At 59.0% G+C, this 24,860-nt stretch overlaps 1 protein-coding gene, 2 long non-coding RNA genes and 1 pseudogene across 3 annotated transcripts in view; 2 read left to right on the top strand and 2 right to left on the bottom strand.

Moving 5' to 3' along the window:
* LOC137668903 (protein FAM118B-like) overlaps nt 1–24,860 on the bottom strand; it is a 398,331-nt gene that overhangs the window by 216,706 nt on the left and 156,765 nt on the right. The window lies entirely within an intron of this gene.
* Nucleotides 1–24,860, top strand: part of LOC137668860 (serine palmitoyltransferase 1-like) — a 283,413-nt pseudogene that overhangs the window by 213,859 nt on the left and 44,694 nt on the right.
* LOC137669002 (uncharacterized) lies at nt 7,561–10,190 on the top strand. Its single transcript, XR_011049020.1, has 3 exons — nt 7,561–7,629; nt 9,098–9,203; nt 9,906–10,190. It is a non-coding gene; the product is annotated as an uncharacterized lncRNA (long non-coding RNA).
* Nucleotides 15,025–15,744, bottom strand: LOC137669006 (uncharacterized). Its single transcript, XR_011049024.1, has 2 exons — nt 15,668–15,744; nt 15,025–15,309 (listed from the first exon to the last, which is right to left on the bottom strand). It is a non-coding gene; the product is annotated as an uncharacterized lncRNA (long non-coding RNA).

Here is a 24,860-nt window from a genome sequence, read left to right as displayed (position 1 = left end):
GGCCCTGGGCAGGCACAGATGGAGGGCGGGCAGGGGCAAGAGCTCCAGACACAAAGGGGCAGAACAGAAGCGGGGGGCACAGGAGGCTTGGGAGGCACGGGGTCCTATGGGGCACAGATGGATCCCAGGGGGCTCACAGGGAGAGCTTTGGGCAGGGACTGATCCAGAGGCTCGTCAGGGTCCAGGAGGGGACCCACTGATGCCCGGGGTCGGGGGGCTGCAGGCATGGCAGGGCAGCCCTGGCTCCCAGCAGTGACTGGTGCCTGTGCCATACAGCCTTAGCACCCTCCAGGCATCCTGGTGCCAGGGTCCCATCCTGAGCTGGGTGGGGGTCCCAGAGGGTGGAGGGTGTCCCAGGAGACACCAGCAGGTGCGGAGATGGGTGGTGTAGGAGCTGGAGTGGGAGAAACATCTCTGGCAGCCAGCACAGCAGTGGGGCTGCTTGCCTGGGGGGTAAGAGTGGTTCAGAGGGACCGGGCAGGGGGCTGGGGGGTGGCCCAGGGGCAGCAAAGGGTGTAGGGATGGGGGGGGCCTCATGCTATGAGCCTCAGAGTGATGGGAGGGAGGGTGCAGAGGGGATGGATGCACAGTAGGAGGTGGGGTGATGTGGGTTCCCCCCTGTGGATGTGCAGATGGTGCCAGGACTGGAAGGTTTTTCCCACACCAGGCACAGGGGAAGCATTGCCCCGTCCTCCCGGCCCCACTCCCCGCCTGCAACAAGACAGCGGCTCGGGCCCCCCCACGCCGACCCCCACACAGCTCCCCTGGCTCTGTGCCTCCCGGCATACCTGGCTGGGCAGGGGTCTCCCAGGCGCCCCTTCCTCATAGACCTGGGGTGCTGAGAGCAGGGCTCTGCATGGGGCAGTTGGAGGTGTTGGGAGGACCACAGCCTGGCTTGGCCCATTCTCGGTGGCATTGTCAGGAGGCAGAGCTGGAGCAGGAGAAGGAACCAGGTGGTCAAAGGCGGTGATGGTGGAGATGGGCAGACAGGGCGAATCCCCAGCACGTAAACCCCTGGGCACCTCCGATGCTTCCTCCCCCTGCTGCCCTCACCCTCATCCCAGGGAGGAGACCCCCTGGATCCCCATGGGTAACAGAGGGCATGGGTAGAGCTCAGCTCCTGTATCCATTCGTCCCCTGCCCCAGGCTCCCCATCTGCAGGTGAGAACGTCCAAGGCCAGTGGCCCCCACTACCAGGGGCACCCGCCCGGCTGGGATCACACGGAGGGTCAGGGGGTTGCAGCAGTACCCCCTCAGCCCCACAGGCAAAGGGCACACTGGGGACTTAGACCTTGGGATGAAGATAGCCTGGGACACTGGGTACAGCAAAGGGGTGTGAAAAAGGTTGGGAGCCCCCACTGCACTCACAAGACCCTCTCCCCCCCACCAGGGACACACGTACAAATGTGCCCTAGTGCCCCGCTCACACACGTCTGGTGAGTGCGTGCGTGTGCGCACGTCTGCTCCCCTGTGTGCCCACAGAGCGGGTGTGCCCACACGCGTGCGCTCCCATGCTGCTTGGTGCCGGCACTTGTGTACACGTGCCCCCACTCCCACTGCCTTGTCTGCGTGTGCCCCTTGCACAAGCACGCTCTCACATGCATGCCCTTGCACGTATTACCTGGCACATGCAACCTCGCACAAGCGCCTGCTCTCATTCTGGACAAGGGGATCGAGTGCATCCTTAGTAAGTTCACAGACGACACCAAGCTGGTCAGGAGTGTTGATCTGCATGAGGGTAGGGAGACTCTGCAGAGGGGTCTGGACAGGCTGGGTCGATGGGCCAAGGCCATTGTATGAGGTTCAACACGGCCAAGTGTCGGGTCCTGCACTTGAGGCACAACAACCCCCCGCACTGCTACAGGCTGGGGGAAGAGTGGCTGGAAAAGGCCCTGGGGGTGTTGGTTGATGGCGGCTGGATATGAGCCAGCACTGTGCCCAGGTGGCCAAGAAGACCACCAACATCCTGGCTTGTATCAGCACTAGTGTGGCCAGCAGGACTAGGCCAGGGATTGTCCCCCTGGACTCGGCACTGCTGAGGCCGCACCTCGAATCCTGGGTGCAGTTTTGGGCCCCTCACGACAAGAGAGACCTTGAGGTGCTGGAGCGAGTCCAGAGAAGGGCAACGGAGCTGGTGAAGGGTCTGGAGCACAAGAAGGGTCTGGAGAGCTTGTGAGGAGCGGCTGAGGGACCTGGGGGTGTTTAGTGTGGAGGAAAGGAGGCTGAGGGGAGACCTTCTCGCTCTCTACACTTGCCTGAAAGGAGGGTGTAGCGAGGTGGGGGTCGGTCTCGTGTCCCAGGTAACAAGTGATAGGACGAGAGGAAACGGCCTCAAATTGTGCCAGGGGAGGTTTAGATTGGAGATCAGGGACAATTTCTTCCCCAAAGGGTTGTCAAGCATTGGAACAGGCTGCCCAGGGCAGTGGTGGAGTCCCCATCCCTGGGGGGATTTAAAACCCGTGTAGATGTGGTGCTGAGGGACATGGGTGGCCTTGGCAGTGCTGGGTTAACTTTCACGGTGTATCAGCCTTAATCACTTTATGCAGACAGCAACGTTTAAGTCCTTTGAGAGGCAGAGGTCCGCAGGTACAGGCTGTCTGCGGCACTTACCGCAGAAATGGGAAGGTGGAAGGCGTTGGAGGAGCTGGTCCCTCTCCTGGCAGGAGCTGTCAAACTTTGGGCAGGCAGGTCGTTTGGTGAGAATTTGGAGAGTTTTAACACTGAACTAGATTAGGGAGTTGCCTTTTTGCACTCAGGCATCGCCAGCTGCTGATGGCAGCGAACTGCAGTGCTCCAGAACAGGCTGTAGTTCCACGTGGGTCAGTCCAGCGGCAGCGCCGGTTTAAGCACTCCCCCCAAACCCACTGTGCAGGTGCTGCGGACAAGCCCCAAGATCTGGGCTCATCCCTTGGCCCCTCATGGGGCTCCTCAGGCACCTCCCGGCATGGGCAGCCCATGGGACTGAGCTGCGAGAGCGCTGGGGCGGGCATCAGGGAGCCGGGCACGTGGGTACTGCACAGACCTCTGCGGGACTGGCCTGGGAACGGGGACCCCACAGCTGCCCAGGCTCCCCAGGCTGGGATCAGGCAGCCCAGTGTGCAGATCGCTTCAGGCTGGAGGACCACCCAATGCAGACTCCCACCTCTACGTGCACCCAGGGCTGCTCAGGCACATGCGGTCTCACACGGTGCTGACAGAGGTGGCTCTGTGCATCGTGGAGATGACCAGGAGCCAGGGGAGGCTCCTCCAAGGAACGGCTGAGGGAGCTGGGGGTGTTTAGCCTGGAGAAGAGGAGGCTCAGAGGGGACCTTAGTGCAGTCTACAACTACCTGAAGGGAGATTGTAGTGAAGTGAGAGTCGGCCTCTTCTCCCAGGCAACTAGCGATAGGACAAGAGGACACAGCCTCAAGCTTCGCCAGGAGAGGGTCAGGTTGGACATTAGGAAGCATTTCTTCTCAGCAAGGGTCATTAGCCATTGGAAGGGGCTGCCCAGGGAGGTGGTGGAGTCACCATCTCTGGAGGGGTTTAAGACTGGACGTGGCACTTAGTGCCATGGTCTAGTTGACATGGTGGTGTCAGGGCAATGGTTGGACTCGAAGATCCCAGAGGGCTCTTCCAACCTGATTGATTCTGTGATTCTGTGATTCTGAGGCTGGCTCGCTCTCGAGTCATACTGCTGCCTTGGCCTCCCTACCTCTCCCCTCCCCGTGCTGGGGCTAGCCACTGTCCCCAGGCCAGGAAGAGCTGCTGCAGGACCCAGAGCGATCCCCGGCAAGCCCTGTACCGCCTCCTCTGCGTTCCTGGCTGCCCAGGGATGTTCCTTAGCCCATGGCCATCTGGGCACCGAGGGAATGTGCTGCCCCTGGCAAGCAAATGGGTGGGGGCTACTCCAGGTCGTGGAATCATAGAATGGTTTGGATTGGAAGGGGACCTTTGAAGATCATCTAGTCCAATCCCCCTGCCATGGGCAGGGACATCTTTCATTAGAGAAGTTGCTCAGAGCCCCATCCAACCTGACCTTGAACACTTCCAATGATGGGGCATCCACAACTTTTCTGAGAAACCTGTTCCAGTGTCTCACCACCCTTATTGTAAAACATTTCTTCTCTTTCACTGTAAAACCATTGCCCCTTGTCCTGTCACTACAAGCCTTGGTAAAAGTCTCTCTCCGTCTTCCTTCTAAGCCCCGTTTCTATATTGAAAGGCCGCAAGAAGGTCTCCCCGGAGCCTTCTCTTCTTCAGGCTGAACAACCCCAACTCTCTCAGCCTCTCTTCACAGCAGAGGTGCTCCAGCCCTCTGAGCATCTTCGTGGCCTCCTCTGGACTCGCTCCATCCCTCAGATCATTTTTGTGCCCTTCTCTAGACCCGCTCTAGCAGGTCCATGTCTTTTGATGCAGTACTCCAACTGGGGTCTCATTAGAGTGGAGTAGAGGGGGAGAATCCCCACCCTCCACCTGCTGCCCATGCTTCTTTGGATGCAGCCCAGGATACCATTGTCTTTCTGGGCTGCAAGTGCACATGGCCGGCTCACGTCGAATTTTTCATCCAGCAGGATCCTCAAGTCCTTCTCTGCAGGGCTGCTCTCAATCCATTTTGGCTCATGTCCCATTTGCCCTTGCTGAAGCAATGTTGCCTGACTGTAGTCACCTCCCTGTCTGCAATATGTCTTGAAATGTCTTCAGGAGGAGGATGTACTCCATGATCTTGTTGGGCACAGATGCGCTGGAGGGGTCTGCAGCCCTCCTCCAGGGTGAGCCTTTGCAGCAGCATGGCACATGTCTGCTGCCTTCCAGCTGGCCCAGCGCAGAGGCAGCCCCGTATGAAGGGACCTGAGCTGAGCTGATCCTTCTGTGGGCTTGCCAGGAGCACTGGCCAGGGTGTTTTGTCCGAGCGCCATGGGAGGGAGGGTTGCCTTCTCCTGTGGCTGCTGGGAAAAGTCCTGCCCTGCTGCAAGGCAGGGTGCTGGGCTCAGAGAACAGGGAGCTGGTGTGTAGGCAGAGGCTGTCCTTGGTCCCTGCGAGCTCTCTTCCTGCTGGCCTCTGTGCTCACGCACACGCTGCACGGTGATGTGGCCTGCCTGAAGGGCTCCCCTGCCATCACCGCGCAGAGCCGGGGGGAGGCCAATGCGGGACCCCCGAGGGAAGCCCCCCTCCTGCATGGAGAAGCCCCAGAGAGAAGGGGCACCTGCGAGCCAGGACGGCCCCGAGCCCTCTGTGCTCAGGGAAGGAGAGCGGGCACAGGGCCTTGCAGACAGGCCTGCTTCGCTCCTCTTCTCTGCCACCGGGAGAGCTTTCCTGGGGCTGTGATGCTGCTCTCGCAGTGACACTGGAGCTTTGATGAGCCACCCTGGGCTGCGGAAGCTGGAGCTGGGGCATCGTGGCTTCTCCTTCAAGCCCCATTCCCCTGCCCTGCTCCTTGCAGCCCGGACCACGAGCATCCTTCTCCTGAGGAGAAAGGTCCCTTCCCCACTGTGGCACAAGCTGTTGGAAGCTCCCTGGAAGAACGTTTGCAAGGAACACACACAGCCGAGCTGCCACCCATCTTCTTTGTTTTATTATTCTTTGTAAAGGAGCTCTTGGGCCTGTGGGTGGTCATTGTGGCTGGCCGCCTTCCCATGAACCTGCACTCAGTACACACAGGTGCTCTCTGGGTTTCCCCAGTTGCTTTGCACCTGGAATTTGATGTAGCGAAAGGTCCTGGGAAGCTCCTTCTGTAAAGAAATGGGGGGAGCCATCATTGTGCAGGTGGCAAGAGCCACATCACATCGCCGGAGGCCCCTCTGCCCGCGCTCGCCCTGCCGAGGACCAAACAGCAGCCCTGCTGAAGGAGGAAGCAAGGGCAACCAGACGCCCCTTTGCCAGGGCCACGGAGGAGCCCTCCATGCCCAGAAAGCCAAGGCCGGGCCTCAGAGGCTTGCGGAGGGGAGCTGAGGAAACCAGAGGCGCTCTGCTGCCCGGGCTGCTGCGGGATGTGTGGAGAGCCCTGCTGAGGGGGGCAGAGCTCTGCCGTCCTCCCTCCTGCCCTCTCCCCGCAGGGGCACTGGTTCCCTTCCCGGACCCTTTGCGACTGCTGCTTTCTCTGCGCTGCCCGAAGGGAAAGGAAAGCCCTCACAAAGGTGGGGCAGCTGCCTCGGCCAGCAGAGCCAAGCCCCGTTTGCTCTCCTCTTGCCGTCTCCCCACAGAAGCAAGGAGTGTGGCAGAGCAGAGGCTGGCTGGGGCAATCCTCCGCACTCTTTCCTCCAAGGACTTGCACATAACCCTGCCTCCTTCCCGGGCATCCTGCTCACAGCTCTTGCGGTACCTGCACATGGACGGTCTGAGCGATCTCTGTGTGCACGTCATAGGTGAATGTCCCCAGGAGAGTTTCTGCCGTTGCCTCACCCACTCCCTCAAAGACAACGGGAGCGGGTCAGGCTCGAGCAGGGCGTCAGAAAAAGGGCACGCTGGGGCTGACCCCAGGAACCCTTCCCCACCTCCCTGGGCTCCAGCGGTAGTCTAGCACAGCTTAGGGTCACTCTGGCTCAGGGTACTTGAGCACGTGCTCCAGGATCCTCGGCCATGAAGCAGAGCCGCATGATGGGCTTTAAGATGACCTTAAAGCCCATCTCGTTCCACCCCCCTGCCACAGGCAGGGACACCTTCCACCAGACCAGGTTGCTCCAAGCCCCATCCAGCTTGGCCTTGAACACTGCCAGGGAGGGGGCAGCCACAGCTTCTCTGGGCAACCTGGGCCAGGGTCTCACCACCCTCACAGCAAAGAATTTTTTCCCAATATCTCATCTCAATCTCCTCTCTTTCAGTTTAATACCGTTCCCCCTCGTCCCATCACTCCATGCCCTTGTCAAAAGCCCCTCTGCAGCTTTCCTGTAGGCCCTTCAGGTACTGGAAGGTGCTAGAAGGTCTCCCCGGTGCCTTTTCCAGGCTGAACAGCCCCAACTCTCTCAGCCTGTCTCCAGAGCAGAGGGGCTCCAGCCCTCTGAGCATCTTCGTGTCCTCCTCTGGGCTCACCCCAACAGCTCCGTGTCCTTCTGTTGGTGGCCCCAGAGCTGGACGCAGCACTGCAGGGGGGGTCTCCCGAGAGCGGGGCAAAGGGGCAGAATTCCCTCCCTCGCCCTGCTGTCCACGCTGCTGGGGATGCAGCCCAGGGTACGGTTGGCTTTGGGCTGCCAGGGCACGTTGCTGGCTCATGGTGAGCTTCTCAACGGGCACAAACTGAAACACGGGAAATTCCACCTGAATATGAGGGAAAACTTCCCTACTTTGCGGGTGCCAGAGCCCTGGCACAGGCTGCCCAGGGAGGGGGTGAGGCTCCTTCTCTGAGATATTCAAACCCTGCCTGGACGCGGTCCTGTGCAACAAGCTCTGGGTGACCCTGCTTGGGCAGGGGTTGGGCTGGGTGATCTCCAGAGGTGCCTCCCAGCCCCCTTCAGTCTGGGATTGTGTGATTGAACGCGGGGGTGGGGGAAGAGAACGGGAGGGGGAGGGGGAGGAAGAGGAGGAGGAGGGAGGAGGAGGGAGGAGGAGGAGAGGAGGAGGGAGGGGGAGGGAGGGGGAGGGAGAGGGGGGGGGGGGGGGCAGCGCTGCGCCATTCCGGGACCGGGAGCACCAGAGGGTCCCAGCGCCATGGAGGTACGGAGGGAGGGACGGGGGGGGACGGTCGCTATTTTTTGGGGTGTTTCCCTGTGTTTTTCTCAACCAGGGGGAAAGGGAAACTGAGGCAGCGGCGGCACCCGTGTCACGACGCGGCCCGGTCTCGGGCGGCTCCCCCCGCGGACCCCCCCACTCTCACCTTTGCCCACGCTGCCCCCCCTCTCTCACGACCCCTCCCCCCGTCTGTGGGAACCGGGGGGGCCGTCCCGGGGGAGATCGGGCCGCTCACTTCACCCCTCCCCACCCAGGACCCCGTTTCCTGGGCTGCTCCCGGTCCCCCTCCCTGCGGCGGGACACGGCGTCCGGGGCCGGGGCCAGTACACGGTGAGGGGGACACGAGGGGGAGCACGGAGGGGACACGGGGGGGCCCTGGGGACAGCCGGGCATGGAGCAGCCCACGCTGCTGGTACCCACGGCCCCTGCCCCGGCTCGGCCCTGTCCTGTGGCAGGGGGGGCCCGTGCCTCAGTTTCCCCCTGTGGCGCGCTGGGGGGGGGCGTGTCCGTGTGTCCCTGCACCCATCAGAGTCCCCACACGTGGAGGAGGGGGGCACGGGTTCCTGCACCCCCATGCCCATCCCCTCTCCCACGCGTGTGTCCCCCCCGCGCCCCCCCCATCTTCAGGGAGGAGGCGTTCTTGCACGGGTTGGGGGGGGGGTGGGGGCGTGCGCTGCCTGCAGGGGCTGGGGAGGTGGCCCAGGGAGTGACATCACCCCCTCTATCCCCTCCTGGTCCCTAGGGTCGGGGAGGGTGGCACACGCAGCCACCCTGTCTCCTCCCTGCCCCAGCAGGATGCTCTGGGTTGGGGAGGGGGAGTTACATTGTTCTCGTCCTGTCCCCCCTTGTGGCCCCCCCAGCCACCCCCGTTGTGTAACACTGGCCTTGGCCGGCGGCCCGGGGCTGCAGCGGGACAAATCGCGGGGCGGGGACAGCCGGGGGGTGGGGGGGAGGACACGGGGGGGACCAGGGTCAGCGTCTGCCCCTGTCCTACCCGCGCTATTTTTAGCCCCGTCTCCTCCCCACGCTCACACCGGAGCCTCTGTCCTGGCCAAGAGCAACACGGCGGGGGGTGGGGTGTGGGGGGGGGAGGGCTCAGGAGGGTCCCACTGCCGGGGGGTGGGGGGCCTCCATAGGGTCCCACTCCAAGGGGCTGGGTTCCCTCTGTGGGGCTGGGGACCCTCTGAAGGGCTGGAATCCCCCTATAGGGTCCTGCTATGGGCTCCCTGCTCCGGGGTGTGGAAGCAACGACAGGAAAAGCAATGGGTGATTTCGCCTTTGCTGTGGCTGGAAGAGCTTTTAAAGCAGCCCCGGCTTTTCCTTCTGCCGGGAGAGGAGAGCCGGAGTGTGGCTGGCAAACCCTGCGGAGGGGGTGTCCCAAGGCACGGGGGGCTCTGAGCCCCCGCTGCTCTGCCTGGAAATGGTTTGGCAGGGGACGGTGATGTTTTTGCAGGGGGCAGCGGAGATTTTGAAGAAGCTGGCGGCACTTTTCCAGGCGCTTGCAACACTTTTCCTGGCGATAGCGGCGTTTTTCTGAGGTGAAGGTGCTGCTTTTGGAGGTAAAGGTGCCATTTTTGCAGGGGAAGGTGCCATCGGCCCCTGCTCTGGCAGCAATGCTGCAGGGGTCAGCAATTCCTTCCGCAGGGAAGAAAAACCAAACCTGCTGAATTTTGCAAACTGCATCATAACTCGCCTGCCCAAAAGTAACCCGGTTTCCCCGGCAATGCCCCGGGAAGTGTCGCAGCCCGTCGCGACGCCCGGCTGCGTCAGGGGATGCCGAAGCCTTGAAGAACGAACGTGCTCTGGCCACTCGCTCTGGTGCAGCCGAAAAAATCCCCGAGCCGGAGGAATTGGGAGACCCACTAAGAAGCCGGCGAGGCCAGGCAGCTCCTGGCTCCGGAGGGATGCCAGCGGCCAGGGGATCGCTGTGCCGCGCTGCGCCGCGTCTCTTCCTCGCGGATGGGTGGCAGCGGGGTGGCTTTTCCCTCTGCCGCCTCCTGCCCCCATCAAACAGCCCCCGGGGAGGTTGGGGGGTCCGGCCGAGCCCCAGAGCGTGAGCATGCTCTGAGCGACGGGAGCCTTGATTCTCGGCCGTGCTGAATTCGAGGCCGTTGGGCCTTTGGGAACAGCAAGTAAATGGGGATGGGGTGGCCCGTGTCGCGTCCCGGTGGCCCGTGTCGCGTCTCCTTCCCCCCCCGCCCACCCCAGGCCGTTCCCGGCCCTCGCTCACTCCCGTCCTTCTCTCTTCCTCTCCCTGACAGTGAAGAAGAAGAAGAAGAAGATGGGCAAGACCCTCGCTCGGACGGACTTTCTGGCAGAGGACGGTGGCAGCGGCGGTGGCCCTACCTACATCCCTGTCGTATAAGAATGACTGAGCATTTGTGTTAATTGTAATCAGCTCGAGTAGCCAATGGAAAGTATGATATGCAAATAGAGGGATGATTTCATGTAATTTTTATGTATAAAAAAGGTATTCGCAGTAGATGTGCTTGATTTGTGGAAGATTCCACCGAGCACCCTGCGCAGAATAAATACCATGTCCCTCCGAGCGTGTGGAGATTGGTTTATTGCGCGCCGGGCGCGAATCCGCTTTTTCGGACAACGATCCCCCCCACGTCATCCTCAGTTTAAAGCTGAGGGACCGGGAGGGTCGCGCTCCCTTCCCCTGTGGCCGGTGTCCAGCGAGGACCCTGCCCGGCTCCTCCTTCGCTCCTGCACCCGGTTCCTGCTGCTGCCGCGTCCTGGTTCGGGGCTGCCCAGCGCCTGCCCTGCAGCGTCAGCGGGGCCGTGGGCGTCAGCAGGGGAGCTCAGGACCGGTTTTCTATATAGTTTATTACACTCTTTTTCCTTGTTACTGTTTATCATAAACTGTTTTAAACTTTCCACCCGTAACTCTCGCTTCCTTCTCTCCTTTCCTTTTCTCCTCTGGGGAAGGAGGAGGTTAATAGAGAGCGTCTGTCGTCTGCTTGACCGCCCGCCAGCCTTAAAGGGTGACACATGCCCTTGTCAAAAGTCCCCTCTGCAGCTTTCCTGTAGGCCCTTCAGGTGCTGGAAGGTGCTAGAAGGTCTCCCTGGAGCCTTCTCTTCTCCAGGCTGAACAGCCCCAACTCTCTCAGCCTGTCTCCAGAGCAGAGGGGCTCCAGCCCTCAGATCATCTTCGTGGCCTCCTCTGACTCGCTCCAACAGCTCCGTGTCCTTCTGATGTTGGGGGCCCCAGAGCTGGACGCAGCACTGCAGGGGTGTCTCACGAGAGCGGAGCAGAGGGGCAGAATCCCCTCCCTCGCCCTGCTGGCCACGCTGCTGGGGATGCAGCCCAGGGTATGGTTGGCTTTCTGGGCTGCCAGCGCATGTTGCTGGCTCATGTTGGGCTTCTCATCAACCATCACCCCCAAGTCCTTCTCCTCAGGGCTGCCCTCAATCCATTCTCTGCCCAGCCTGTGTTTGTGCTTGGATTGCCCCGACCCACATGCAGGACCTTGCACTTGGCCTTGTTGAACTTCATGTTGTTCGCACGGGCCCACCTCTCCAGCCTGTCCAGGTCCCTCTGGATGGCATCCCTTCCCTCCAGCGTGGCGACCGCACTGCACAGCTTGGTGTCATTGGTAAACTTGCTGAGGGTGCACTTGATCCCACGGTCCGTGTTGCCGACAAAGATGTTAAACAGCACCGGTCCCAGTACCGACCCCTGAGGAACACCACTCGTCACTGGTCTCCACTTGGCCATCGAGCCGTTGACCGTAGCTCTTGGAGTGCAACCATCCAGCCAATTCCTTCTCCCCCAAGTGGTCCATCCATCAAGTCCATGTCTCTCCAATTTAGAGACAAGGATGTCATGCAGGACAGTGTCAGATGCTTTGCACAAGTCCAGGTAGATGACATCAGTCACTCTTCCCTTGTCCACCAACGCTGTAACCCTGTCGTAGAAGGCCACCAAATTTGTCAGGCACAATTTGCCCTTAGTGAAGCCATGTTGGCTGTCACCAATCACCTCCTTGATTTCCATGTGCCTTAGCATAGTTCCCAGGAGGACCTGCTCCATGATCTTGCTGGGCACAGAGGTGAGGCTGACTGCCCTGTAGTTCCCTGGGTCTTCCTTTTTTTCCCTTTTTGAAAATGGGGGGTTATGTTTCCCTTTTCCAGTCAGTGGGGACTTCACCGACTTCTCAAAAATGGTGGACAGTGGCTTAGCAACTTCATCTGCCTGTTTGCTTAGAACCTGCCGATGCACCTCACCATGACCCATGGAAGGACAACGAAGCCGGTGAAGGGTCTAGAGCACAGGTCTGATGAGGAGCGGCTGAGGGACCGGGGGGGTGTTTAGTCTGGAGAAAAGGAGGCTGAGGGGAGACCTTCTCGCTCTCTACAGCTGCCTGAAAGGAGGGTGTAGCAAGGTGGAGGGGGTCGGTCTCTTCTCCCAGGTAACAAGTGACAGGACGAGAGGAAACGGCCTCACGTTGTGCCAGGTCAGGATTAGATTGGATATTGGGGACAATTTCTTCACCAAAAGGGTTATCAAGCATAGGGGAACAGGCTGCCCAGGGCAGTGGTGGAGTCCCCATCCCTGGAGGGATTTAAAAGCCGTGTAGGTGTGGTGCTGAGGGATATGGGTTAGTGGTGGCGTTGGCGGTGCTGGGTTAATGGTCGGACTCAATGAGCTTAAAGGTCCTTTCCAAACAAAACAATTCTGTGATTCTATTCTATGACTTGTGCACCTTCAGGTTCCTTAGATGGTCTCAGACCTGATCTTCTCCTGCAGTGGGCGGTTCTTCGTTCTCCCAGTCCCTCCCTTTGCCTTCTGCAACTTGGACGGTGTGGCTTGAGCGCTTGCCAGTGAAGAATGGGGCAAAAAAGTCACTGAGTAACTCATCCATCTCCATATCCCAGGTAACCAGCTCTCCCATTTCCTTCTGCAGAGGGCCCACATTTTCCCTAGTCTTCCTTTATCACTGACATACCTGCAGAAGCTTTTCTTGGTTGCCCTTGACGTCCCTGGCCAGATTTAAGTCTGTCAGGGCTTTAGCTTTCCTAACCTGATCCCTGGCTGCTCAGACAATTTCTCTGTGTTCCTCCCAGGCTACCCGCCCTTGCTTCCACCCTCTGTAGGCTTCCTTTTTGTCTCTGAGTTTGTCCAGGAGCTCCTTGTTCATCCATGCGGGCCTCCTGGCGATTTTGTCTGACTTCCTCTTTGTTGAGATGCATCACTCTTGAGCCTGGAGGAGATGGTTCTTGAATATTATCCAGCTTTCTTGGGCCCCTCTTCCCTCTAGGGCTTTATCCCAATGTAATCTACCAGGCAGGTCCCTGAAGAGGCCAAAGTCTGCTCTCCTGAAGGCCAGGGTGGTGAGGTGGCTGCGCGCCCTCCTTGCTGCCCTGTGGATCTTGAACTCCACCATTTCATGGTCGCTGCAGCCAAGGCTGCCCTTGAGCTTCACGTCCCCCACCAGCCCCTCCTTGTTGGTGAGAACAAGGTCCAGCACGGCACCTTTCCTCGTTGGCTCCTCTATCACTTGGAGAAGGAAGTTATCATCCACGCATACCAGGAACCTTCTGGATTGCTTGTGCCTTTCTGTGTTGTCCCTCCAACAGATATCAGGGTGGCTGAAGTCCCCCATGAGGACCAGGGCTTGTGAACATGAGTCTACACCTATCTGTCTGTAGAGGGCCTCATCCGCTCTATCTTGGTCAGGTGGCCTGTAGCAGATGCCCACTATGATGTCTCCAGTCCCTGCCCTCCCTTTAATCCTGACCCATAAGCTCCCCATCGGCTCTCCTCCGTCCCCAGGCAGAGCTCCATGCACTCCAGCTGGTCATTGACATATAGGGTGACCCCCGCCTCCGTCTCCCCTGCCTGTCCTTCCTAAAGAGCCTGTATCCTTCCCTTCCAACACTCCAGCCATAGGAGCTGTCCCACCACGTCTCCATGATGCCAACAAGATCACAGCCTTGCAGGCACGCGCATGTCTCTAACTCCTCTTGTTTATTCCCCACGCTACGTGCGTTTGCATAGAGGCATTTCAGTTGGGCCCCCATGAAGCTGACTCACGGGCTGAAATTCCTTTCTGCTGCTCTTCTGGCTCCTCCTCACTTTGTCAGTAATTACACTTTCGGTTTTACTTTGGGAAATTGCACTTTGCCCTTTTCTGCCAAGCTGATTCCGCTGGATTTTGAGAAGTTCGGATATTGTTGGGGCTGTCTAAGGGGCATGTTGCTACTATCGATATTCCTGAATGTGTTTCAGGTGTGGTATAAAATGAACTATCAGTGCAGGTGTAGTGTCACGAAAGCATCTCAGCTCCTACAATGCTTTTCAGTTTGCCTTCGCAGACCAAGCCGTGCTGTGATACAAGAGCTTTCGTCCTCCCTCTCTCCCACGGAAAGCTAGAAATGGCGTTATCACCATTGAGCTCCTGTGGGATATAAAGAAAACTTGTCAGCCGCAGCTGCGTCCTGCTGCGCAGGCTTTGAACCAGCCCTGGCGCAAAAGCTGACCAGCAGATTGTGGTACGTAAGAAAAAGCTCCTATGTAAAGGTGGCTTCAGAGACATGCGCAGGAGAACTTGACTGCCAGCAACCTTGCCTATACAAGGGGGTCTGTTGTTAGAAGAGACCAGAGAGAAACCAGCTGAAAGCTGCAAAGTTGCAACAAAATTATGTAAATTATGCATTGTGTTTGCATGGGGCTTTGTGTGTACAAGTACTCAAAGGCAATGGTAACGGGCGACCTCATGGCCAAAGCCAATAGGTTTTACATTTAGGCAATGTAAAAAATTAATATGTGAGTAGCCTTAAGACTGCGTATAAGGAATCAGGAATTCTAACATGGGGTCCTCCTTGGGCTCCCAGGCGAGTAGCACCTTTATGGCCAGCGATAAAGAGGGGTTTTAGCTAGTGTGTATTTCTGCTGCCTTCTTTTCTGCCCTGATAAGGGCATGTGTCACCCTTTAAGGCTGGGCGGGGCGGGTCAAGCAGACGACAGACGCTCTCTATTAACCTCCTCCTTCCCATAGGAGAAAAGGAAAGGAGAGAAGGAAGCGAGAGTTATGGTTGGAAAGTTAAAACAGTTTTGATAAACAGCAACAAGGAAAAGAGTGTAATAAACTATACAGAAAACCGGTCCTGAGCTCCCCTGCTGACGCCCACGGCCCCGCTGACGCTGCAGGGCAGGCGCTGGGCAGCCCCGAACCAGACGCGGCAGCAGCAGGAACCGGGTGCAGGAGCGAAGGCAGGAGCCGGGCAGGGTCCTCGCTGGACGCCGGCCACGGGGGAAGGGAGCGCGACCCTCCCGGTCCCTCAGCTTTAAACTGAGGATGACGTGGGGGGGATCGTTGTCCGAAAAGCGGATTCGCGCCCGGCGCGCAATAAACCAATCTCACACGCTCGGGAGGGACATGGTATTTATTCTGCGCAGGGTGCTCGGTGGAATCTTCCACAAATCAAGCACATCTACTGCGAATACCTTTTTTATACATAAAAATTACATGAAATCATCCCTCTATTTGCATATCATACTTTCCATTGGCTACTCGAGCTGATTACAATTAACACAAATGCTCAGTCATTCTTATATGACAGGGATGTAGGTAGGGCCACCGCCGCTGCCACCGTCCTCTGCCAGAAAGTCCGTCCGAGCGAGGGTCTTGCCCATCTTCTTCTTCTTCTTCTTCACTGTCAGGAGAGGAAGAGAGAAGGACGGGATAGCGAGCGAGGGCCGGGAAACGGCCCTGGGGTGGGCGGGGGGGAAAGGAGACGCGACATGGGCCACTGGGACGCGACACGGGCCACCCCATCCCCATTTACTTGCTGTTCCAAAAGGCCCAACGGCCTCGAATTCAGCACGGCCGAGAATCAAGGCTCCCGTCGCTCAGAGCACGCTCACGCTCTGGAGCTCGGCCGGACCCCTCAACCTCTCCGGGGGCTGTTTGTTGGGGGCAGGAGGCGGCAGAGGGAGAAGCCACCCCGCTGCCACCCAGCCGCCACCTTTACCTCCAAAAACAGCACCTTTACCTCCAAAATTGGACCTTACCTCCAAAAGCGGCACCTTCACCTCAGAAAAACGCCGCTATCACCAGAAAAGTTTCGCAAGTGCCCGGAAAAAACGCCGCCACCTTCTCAAAATCGCCGCCATCCCCTGCAAAAACATCACCGTCCCCTGCCAAACCATTTCCAGGCAGAGCAGCGGGGGCTCAGAACCCCCCCGTGCCTTGGGGACAACCCCCTCCGCAGGGTTTCCCAGCCACACTCCGGCTCTCCTCTCCCGGCAGAAGGAAAAGCCGGGGCTGCTTTAAAAGCTCTTCCAGCCACAGCAAAGGCGAAATCACCCATTGCTTTTCCTGTCGTTGCTTCCACACCCCGGAGCAGGGAGCCCATAGCAGGACCCTATAGGGGGATTCCAGCCCTACAGAGGGTCCCCAGCCCCACAGAGGGAACCCAGCCCCTTGGAGTGGGACCCCATGAAGGCCCCCCACCCCCCCCGCAGTGGGACCCTCCTGAGCCCTCCCCCCCACACCCCACCCCCCGCCGTGTTGCTCTTGGCCAGGACAGAGGCTCCGGTGTGAGCGTGGGGAGGGGACGGGGCGCGGGTGGGACAGGGGCCACTGTCATGGGCTCCTACCTCAGTTTCCCCCCGAACACGGAACACCACCCCCCGCTCAAATATGCCTTGCCCCTCCATCCGGGGGGGAAACTGAGGCATGGCGGGGGGTTAAATGTGGGGGAACCCATCCGGGACTCCCTCCCCAGTCTGCATGGGAGGGGGGATGGGCATGGGGGTGCAGGGACCCATGCCCCCCTCCCCCACGTGTGGGACTCTGATGGGTGCAGGGACACACGGACATGCCCCCCCCCCCCCAACACGCCATGGGGGAACTGAGGCACGGACCCCCCCTGCCACGGGACAGGGCTGAGCCGGAGGAGGGGCCGTGGGTACCAACAGCGTGGGCTGCTCCATGCCCGGCTGTCCCCAGGGCCCCCCGTGTCCCCTCCGCGCTCCCCCTCGTGTCCCCCCCACCGTGTCGCGGCTCCCGGGGCGGGGAGCAGCCCAGGAAACGGGGCCTTGGGTGGGGTGGGGGAACGGAGCGGCCCGATCCCCCCCCCCGGTTCCCACGGGCAGGGGGAGAGGGCATGGAAGAGGGGGGGCAGCGTGGGAAAAGGGGGAGAGTGGGAAAAGGGGAGAGTGGGGGTGGCAGCGGGGGGGGACATGGGAAAAGAGGGGAGGGGGAAAAAGAGGGAGAGTGAGGGGGCGTGGGTGGGTGGGGGACAGCGGGGGGGGGTCGCGGGAAAGCAGCTCGGGAGGGTGCCGCCGCTGCCTCAGTTTCCCTTTCCCCCGGTTGGGAAAAACACAGGGAAACACCCCAAAAAATAGCGACCGTCCCCCCCAGACCCCCCTCCGTACCTCCACGGCGCTGGGACCCTCCGGTGCTCCCGGTCCCGCTGCTGCCGGCCCCGAACGGCGGAGCGCTGCCCCCCTGCCGCGTCCTCCCCCTCTGCTCCTCCTCCTCTTCCTCCCACGGGGCGGAGGCGGGGGGGCAGCACCGAGCCCATCCCTGTGGCGTCCCGCCTCGGGGCAGAGGGGGCGCCGGGGCCGCAGGGTGCCCCTGGGTGCTGGGTGCCCCGTGGGGCCTCGGCCCGGGAGGGGTGCGGGGACGGGGTTTGGGGTGCAGGGAGGGGGTTTCCCCCTCCCCTGGCCCGGGACCGTGACCCCTCCCCAGGCGCTCCCGGGCCGGGAGGTGCCGGCAGCCACCGTCTCGGCCCTCACCGAGGGGCGCCACGGGTGGGTGTCCCACTCCATGGGTGGCAGAGGTGGGGACGTGGGGATGGGTGGCCACCCGCATGCAGTTTCCCCCCGCCAGTGACAGCCCCAGCCCCTACCCGGGGGGGGGGTCCCCTCAGATGTGGACATGGGGTGGGTGCCCTGGTGTTGGTGGCCGAGGAGGGGACAAGGGGGGGCACAGAGCAGGTGGGTGGTGATGTCCCACGGCGGGTCAATGTCCCCTCAGGGTGGGTGGGGACACACAGAGCAGCCGGTCCCGGGGTGGGGGGGCTCTGCCATCCAGCCTGGCGGGGCGGGGCCCCCCAGCCCCAGCAGGCCCTGACCCGGGGAGGGTAGGGGGCTCAGTGCCCCCCTCGAGCCCCCCCATCCAGCACTGGGTGAGAGCCAGGGACTCCAAGCCAGGGAGATGGGGGGTGCAGGGGAAACCCCAGCCCTGGGCCACCCCTGCAAAGGCCCCGCCAGCCCTGGGGGTCCCCACAAAGCACGCACCAAAAAAAAAAAAAACAACCAAAAAAAAGAGACCCACATCACCAAAGACACCGGCAGTGCCACCCCGGGGGGAGCTACTGCAGCCCCCGCACCCCCGGCTGGATCTGAGGCCCCCCGCTGTCACCCCGGAGCAGGGGGGTGAAGTCCTCCCCGGAGAAGTGTGGCGGGGGGGGCTGGAAGGATTTGGGACGTGGGGGCCCATTTGCCCGGGGTGTGCCATGACCCCATGGTGGTGGGTGCTGTCCCCACGCAGTCCCCAACCAGCTAAATCAACCCCCCCTCACCGTGGGGTGCCACAGAGCAGGCAGGTGCCCCCCTCTTCTCCCCAAATAAAAGGGGGGGATGATGCGCTGGGGAAAGCGGGTAAATTTAGCCCCAACCCCCACGGGGGCACCGAGCCGACCGTCCCCTGCTCCCGTGATGGAGAAAAAACCATGGCGGGGCCACGTCTCCAGGTTATTCCCCCACTACAGGGGGGTTTGTGCCCCAAACATGGGGGACACAGGGGAGCAGATGTGGAATGAAGGAGAGGGAACACCCGTGACTGAGGAGGAGGAGGAGGAAGATGCCGGTACCTTCCCGGGGGGGCACGGCAGGATGGGGTATGGCACCCGGCAAAGGCCCCCAGCTGGGGGGCTGGATCCAGTGCTCCCCCATGGCAAAAGCCCCCCCGCGTTTAGGCTGGTGTGGAGGAGGAGGGAGGGAGGGAGGAAGGCCAAGCTCCTCCTCAAGACACCCCCCCCAGCAGCCCCCAGCTCCAGTCACTGCATCCTCGGCTCCGGGACGGGCCCTGGTGGCTCCGGTGCGGTCGATCCTTCAGTGGCTGCAGCAGCAGGCGAGAAATTGGTTTCCTTTCCTTATTTTTTTATATTTTGTTTTGGTTTTGATTTAGAAAAGGTGACGAGGGGCCGGGGGGAGCTGTGGTGGGTTTCGCTTTTATTGCGCTCTTGTTTTGGAGAGAGGTTTGGGTTGTTCGTTCTCCCCATGCGATGCCAGGGCGGCGGCTGTGTGGGAGCTGGCGCAAAGGGCCTCCCGATGGGGGTTATTTATTCAGCACACTCTTCCTCGTCGCCATCATCTTCGCTGGCCAGGGCCAGCGCCACGTACTTGCTGGCGCGGCTGAACTGCAGGCAGGGAGGGAGCTCTGGTACACGCCAAGGGGCATCTCCACCCCGACCTTGTTACCGCGGGGAGATAAAGAATAAAAAAAAAAATACACCAAAAAAACCCCAACATTATGTGAGGGGAACGTTGGCAGCGCTGGGAGGGGGATCCCCGTCTCCCGTCCCCCCCAAAGCCTGGCGCGGCGCCCCCAGATGCTCACGGAGGGGGGGGTTCTCGTCCAGTTCCTTTGGCTCGGCCGTGGGCTGCGACTCCTTCCTGCAAGAATCACAGAAAGTTCGGGATTGGAAGGGACCTCGAAAGATCATCTAGTCCAATCCCCCTACCGGGGCAGGATTGCCTAGACCATATCACACAGGAACGCGTCCAGGTGGGTTTTGAATGTCTCCAGAGAAGGAGACTCCACAACCTCTCTGGGCAGCCTGTGCCAGTGTTCGGTCACCCTCACCGTAAAGAAGTTTTTCCTCATATTTATGTGGAACCTCCTGTGTTCCAGCTTGCACCCATTGCCCCTTGTCCTGTCAAGGGATGTCACTGAGAGGAGCCTGGCTCCATCCTCATGACACTTGCCCTTTACATATTTATAAACATTAATGAGGTCACCCCTCAGTCTCCTCCAAGCTAAAGAGACCCAGCTCCCTCAGCCTCTCCTCATAAGGGAGATGTTCCACTCCCTTAATCATCTTTGTGGCTCGGCGCTGGACTCTCTCTAGCAGTTCCCTGTCCTTCTTGAACTGAGGGGCCCAGAACTGGACACAATACTCCAGATGCGGCCTCACCAGGGCAGAGTAGAGGGGGAGGAGAACCTCTCTCGACCTGCTAACCACACCCCTTCTAATAAACCCCAGGATGCCATTGGCCTTCTTGGCCACAAGGGCACACTGCTGGCTCATGGTCATCCTGCTGTCCACTAGGACCCCCAGGTCCCTTTCCCCTACGCTGCTCTCCAACAGGTCTGTCCCCAACTTGTACTGGTCCATGGGGTTGTTCTTGCCCAGACGCAGGACTCTACACTTGCCCTTGTTATATTTCATTAAATTTCTCCCCACCCAACTCTCCAGCCTGTCCAGGTCTCTCTGAATGGCTGCGCAGCCTTCCGGCGTGTCAGCCACTCCTCCCAGTTTGGTGTCATCAGCGAACTTGCTGACAGTGCACTCTATTCCCTCATCCAAGTCATTAATGAATATATTGAATAGTACTGGTCCCAGTACTGACCCTTGAGGGACTCCGCTAGACACAGGCCTCCAACTGGACTCTGTCCCATTGACCACCACTCTCTGGCTTCTTTCCTTCAGCCAGTTCACAATCCACCTCACTACCCGATCATCCAGACCACACTTCCTCAGTTTAGCTGCGAGGATGCTGTGGGAGACCGTGTCAAACGCTTTACTGAAATTGAGATAGACCACACCCACAGCTTTACCATCATCTATCCACCGGGTAACATCCTCATAAAAGGCTATCAAGTTGGTTGAGCATGACTTCCCCTTGGTGAAGCCATGCTGAGTGCCCCTAATGATCCTCCTATCCTTGATGTGCCTAGAGACAGCACCAAGGACAAGTTGTTCCATCACCTTTCCGGGGATGGAGGTGAGGTTGACTGGTCTATAGTTCCCCGGGTCCTCCTTCTTGCCCTTTTTGACGACTGGAGTGACATTCGCTTTCCTCCAGTCCTCAGGCACCTCTCCCGTTGCCCACGACTTAGCAAAGATGATGGAGAGTGGCCTAGCAATGACTTCCGCCAGCTCCCTCAGCACCCGCGGGTGCATCCCATCAGGGCCCATGGATTTATGGACGTCCAGGTTGCTTAATTGGTCCCGGACCCAGCCCTCATCAACCAAGACAGATTCCTCCTCTATCCTGACTTCTTCTGAGGCCTCAGGGGTCCGGGGCTCCTCAGGACAGCCTCCAGCAGTATAGACAGAGGCAAAGAAGGCATTCAGTAACTCCGCCTTCTTTTTATCCTCTGTCTCCAGGGCCCCCACCTCATTCATCAGTGGGCCTACATTGCCTCTAGTGTTGGCTTTACCTGTAATGTATTTGAAGAAGCCCTTTCTGTTGTCCTTGACCTCTCTTGCAAGGTTTAAGTCCAAGGAGGCCTTAGCTTTCCTAGTTGCCTCCCTACATCCTCTGACAACAGACTTATATTCCTCCCAAGTGGCCAGCCCCTCTTTCCATGATCTGTACACCCTCTTCTTCCACTTGAGTTTGCCCAGCAGTTCCCTGTTCAACCATGCAGGTCTCCTGGTACCCTTCCTTGACTTCCTACCTGCTGGGATGCTCTGATCTTGAGCTCGGAAGAAGCAGTCCTTGAATGCTAACCAACTATCTTGGGCCCCCTTACCTTCTAGTACCCTGTCCCATGGGATTTCCCCTAGCAATTGCTTGAAAAGGCCAAAGTTGGCCCCCCTGAATTCCAGGGTTGTGATTCTGCTAGCTATTCTGTTCCTGTCACATGAGATCCTGAACTCTACCATCTCATGGTCACTACAACCAAGGCTGCCCTCAACCTTCACCTCTTCAACCAGACCCTCCTTGTTAGTGAGGATAAGATCCAGCAGCGCTCCTCTCCTAGTTGGCTCATCCACCATTTGCATCAGAAAGTTATCATCAATGCACTGGAGAAACCTCCTGGACTGAGGATGGCTGACTGAGTAGGCCTCCCAGCAAACATCAGGGTAGTTGAAATCCCCCACGACAACCAGACCCTGTAATTGCAAGACTGCTCTCAGCTGCCTGTAGAAGGCCTCATCACCCTCCTCATCCTGATCCGGTGGCCTGTAATAGACACCCACAACAGTATCACCCCTGCCAGCCTGCCCCTTAATTCGCACCCACAAACTCTCAACTCGCTCCTGATCCGCCCCTGGACAGAACTCAATACATTCTAGCTGCTCACTCACATAAAGAGCAACTCCACCACCTCTCCTTAGTGGCCTGTCTTTCTGAACAGGACATAGCCATCCATGACCACATTCCAGTCATGCGAGGCGTCCCACCAAGTCTCTGTAATTGCCACTAGATCATAGCCCCCCGACCGAACACGGATTTCCAACTCCTCCTGTTTATTCCCCATGCTGCGTGCATTGGCGTACAGGCATTTCAGGGAGCGAGCTGAGCACACCGATTTCACCCCAGGGGGGATGGGAGGCCTCCTGGTCTACCTCAACACTAGAGCGTTGCCCAGTGGTGCAAGCCCAGCTACTACCCCATCCCCCTTCGAATCTAGTTTAAAGCTCTCCGAATGAGCCCTGCTAATTCCTGTCCCAGAACCCTTTTGCCCTTACGACATAAACCTTTCCCATGTATTACGGTCACGCCTGGTGTCTTATAAAACCAGCCATTATCAAAGAACCAAAGCCCTGCCTGTAGCACCAGTCTCGTAGCCAGGCATTAATAGAGAGAATCCTACTATTCCATCCCACGTCATCACCTGAAAATGGAAGGAGGGAGGAGAAAACAACTTTCCCCCAGACTCTTTCACCAACCCTCCTAGGGCCTTGTAGTCTTTCTCATCCCCCTCAGGACTACGGGATGCAGCTTCTTCCCACCCTGTCTGGAAGATCAGCAGGGGGTAGTAGTCTGTGGCCTTCACCAGGTTGGGGAGTTTCCTGGTGATATCCCTGATTCGGGTTCCAGGCAGGCTGCAGACCTCTCTGTGATGGGGGTCAGCTCTGCATATTGGGCCCTCAGTTCCCTTTAGGAAGGAGTCTCCAACCACTAAAACTCTTCTCTTCTTCCTTGTGGAGGAGGTAGCTATACGCCTGTCAGGTTTTTCTGACTGTGGTGGGACCTCTGATATAGGTTGCCTCTCCACCACATCCCCATTGGACTGGCTGTATTCCACTAGGGCTTCATATCTATTTCTCAGAGGCACCTGTGGAGGCGAGGTAGGCAAAGGAGGGCACTCGCCTTTTGCCACGGCCATAAACTTGCCTCCACTCACTCCTCTCCTCTAGGTTATCATTTTCCACCTGAGAGGGGCAGTGTACAGGGGTCCCTCGATCCTGGGAGCTCTCCGGCAGGTGCTCTCATTTTTGTTGCAGGGAGAGCAAAGCCTGGCTCCACCAGTCTATCTCCATTTCAGCCTCCCGAATGCTCCTAAGCCTTTCTACTTCGGCTTGAAGCCTTTCAACCTGGCTTTGCAGCTGTGCCGCTCAGCCGAGCAGATCATCTACCTGCTCACAGCGCACACAGCCCCCTGTCACCACAGAGACGGTGTAGCATTCCCTGCAGCCTGCAACCTGCACCATCGCCTCCTTCCGTGGGAGCTCTGTCTGGGTTCCCACATCCATTTTGGTCTTCTTCTGCCGGGTGGAGACCATTGTTCTTTCACTGAGCTGGGAAATACCTGTTGGTGCCACCCCTGGTTCACAGCTCCTTGGCACCTTCCTCGCCTTGTGCACTGGGAGGGAGTCAGAGCCCTCCCCAACGAGCTGCAAACAGCTGTGGCCTCTCCTGCCCTGGGATGGGGGACACACCCAGTCACTGCTGACTCCCCCTGTACCCTCTGGGCAGGGACTAGTCCCTGTCCTCCAGGAGGCTTTTTATCACCCAATCACAGGGGGTGGTGCTACGCCCCCTCCTCTCCTGATTCGTTGCCGGGAACTTCCGTGTCCGGGGTGGGGGGGGAAGCAGCTCGGGGCTGCTGCTCGGCGGGGGGGGGCAGAGTATGAAAACCGCCTGGTACAGCCCGATCTCGCCTCGCCCCGCACTCACCTCAGTCGCTGCCGCTGCTGTTGCTGCTGCCGGTTTTACCTTCTCTGAGGCTGAGGTACTCCAGGACTTTCTTGCCTCAGTCTTCACTGGCAAGTGCTCAAGCCCCACCGCCCAAGTCGCACAAGGCAAAGGCAGGGACTGGGAGGATGAAGAACTACCCATAGAATCATTAATGAATATATTGAATAGTACTGGTCCCAGTACTGACCCTTGAGGGACTCCGCTAGACACAGGCCTCCAACTGGACTCTGTCCCATTGACCACCACTCTCTGGCTTCTTTCCTTCAGCCAGTTCACAATCCACCTCACTACCCGATCATCCAGACCACACTTCCCCAGTTTAGCTGCGAGGATGCTGTGGGAGACCGTGTCAAACGCTTTACTGAAATCGAGATAAACCACATCCACAGCTTTACCATCATCTATCCACCGGGTTACGTCCGCATAAAAGGCTATCAAGTTGGTTAAGCATGACTTCCCCTTGGTGAAGCCATGCTGAGTGCCCTTAATGATCCCCCTATCCTTGCTGTGCCTAGAGACAGCACCAAGGACAAGTTGTTCCATCACCTTTCCGGGGATGGAGGTGAGGCTGACCGGTCTATAGTTCCCCGGGTCCTCCTTCTTGCCCTTTTTGAAGACTGGAGTGACATTCGCTTTCCTCCAGTCCTCAGGCACCTCTCCCGTTGCCCACGACTTAGCAAAGATGATGGAGAGTGGCCTAGCAATGACTTCCGCCAGCTCCCTCAGCACCCCGCGGGTGCATCCCATCAGGGCCCATGGATTTATGGACGTCCAGATTGCTTAAATTGGTCCCTGACCCAGCCCTCATCTACCAAGACAGATTCCTCCTCTATCCTGACTTCTTCTGGGGCCCCAGGGGTCCGGGGCTCCTCAGGACAGCCTCCAACAGTATAGACAGAGGCAAAGAAGGCATTCAGTAACTCCGCCTTCTTTTTATCCTCTGTCTCCAGGGCCCCCACCTCATTCATCAGTGGGCCTACATTGCCTCTAGTGTTGGCTTTACCTGTAATGTATTTGAAGAAGCCCTTTCTGTTGTCCTTGACCTCTCGTGGCTTAGAGGGGACCGCGTCCCCTTCTACCCGCTGTTGCTAAGGGG

This window comes from Nyctibius grandis, chromosome 11, assembly GCF_013368605.1.
Source record: "Nyctibius grandis isolate bNycGra1 chromosome 11, bNycGra1.pri, whole genome shotgun sequence".
Classification (NCBI taxonomy): domain Eukaryota; kingdom Metazoa; phylum Chordata; class Aves; order Nyctibiiformes; family Nyctibiidae; genus Nyctibius; species Nyctibius grandis.
The sequence above is the reverse complement of the archived record's forward strand: the minus strand, read 5'-3'. Positions and strand labels throughout refer to the sequence as shown.